At 66.2% G+C, this 1,130-nt stretch overlaps 1 long non-coding RNA gene across 1 annotated transcript in view; it reads right to left on the reverse strand.

Annotated features, from left to right (window-relative positions):
• Positions 1 to 170, reverse strand: part of LOC119156333 — a 2,922-nt gene extending 2,752 nt beyond the window's left edge. The window contains exon 1 of the long non-coding RNA XR_005107076.1: positions 159 to 170. This is a non-coding gene — a long non-coding RNA (uncharacterized LOC119156333). The remainder of the gene's footprint in view (positions 1 to 158) is intronic.
• Between the last annotated feature and the right edge of the window lie 960 nt (positions 171 to 1,130).

Raw genomic sequence — 1,130 nt, forward strand, 5'->3', positions numbered from 1 at the left:
TGTTTTTTTTTGTTTGTTTGTTTTTTTGTTTTTTTTTTTTTTTTTCTCTCGGAGCCGCGCCGCTACCTCGGCGAGGAGCGGCGGCGGGGCGGCCCCGGTGCTCGCTCGTGGCGGCGGCGCCCGGGAGAGGGGTCGGCCCGCGCCGCCCCGCCGCCCACCCGCCGCCGCCTGCGGGCTGCCCGGGCAGCCGCCGCAGCCCTGCGCGGGGCTTTGTCTTTCCCCCAGCCGCTGGCCTGAGCCGTGGCAGCCGGCTGGGGCTGCCGGCCCCCGCGGGCCGCAGAGAGGCTGCCTCGGGGCCTGCGGTAACGCTGTCGCGGGGTGTGTGTGTGTGTGTGTGGCTCAGGAGCCTCTTCCCGCCCCTGCGAGCGGGCCAGAGCAAGAAAAGGCAGCCGGCAGCGGAATCCCCAGCCGTCGCCCCCGACTGCTGCTTTCTCCGCAAGCCTTTTAACTGCCGGGGAGGGCTGGGAGGCAGCGGCAGCTCAGGTGTCTGGCTGATCTTGTGTCGTGACAGTCAGCTCCGGGGCCGGAGCAGCCGAGGGGAAGAGGCCTTTTGGTTTGCTTCCCCGCGAAACGGGGGTCTTTTGTTTTCCCTTTGTCCCTAGGTTCGTCCGGAAGCGTCCGTCGACAAGTCAAGGGGAGCGGAACCGAAGGTCGCTCGAGATGTTACTTCGCCACGCGTGCCTCGTGCTTGCGAGTCGGACTGCTGACTACGGAGGGATCCCTTTTGTAGCCGCCGAGGGCCCGCGAGGCTCCGTGTGCCCGCCGCTGCCGAGTGCTGCGCTGCGGCTCGGGCAACGGCCGGGGAGGAATTGTCGGTCCCTCGTGGTAACGCAGCCGGGCCTGCTAGGCGCTTAGAGCAGCGCGTCCGGCCGGGCAGTATTGTTTTCCGAGGCTGTAAAGGAGCCCGAGGTATAAACCCGCTTGACGTTTCCGTACGGCGGTGCGCTTTGTCGGAGAGCTGGGCCCTACTGACGGAGCTGGCACAGGGTTCCCGCGGGACTCCGGCTTTGCCCGTCTCGTGGAAAGGCTCCAGAGCCTGCTTGGGAAGCCGCTTGACAAGGCACGGCTTTGCCGTGATTTTTACGCCGGAATTCCGACGGTAACGCCAATGCCACGTGTTAGCCTTTCTC

Source organism: Falco rusticolus, chromosome 12 (genome assembly GCF_015220075.1).
Source record: "Falco rusticolus isolate bFalRus1 chromosome 12, bFalRus1.pri, whole genome shotgun sequence".
Lineage (NCBI taxonomy): Eukaryota > Metazoa > Chordata > Aves > Falconiformes > Falconidae > Falco > Falco rusticolus.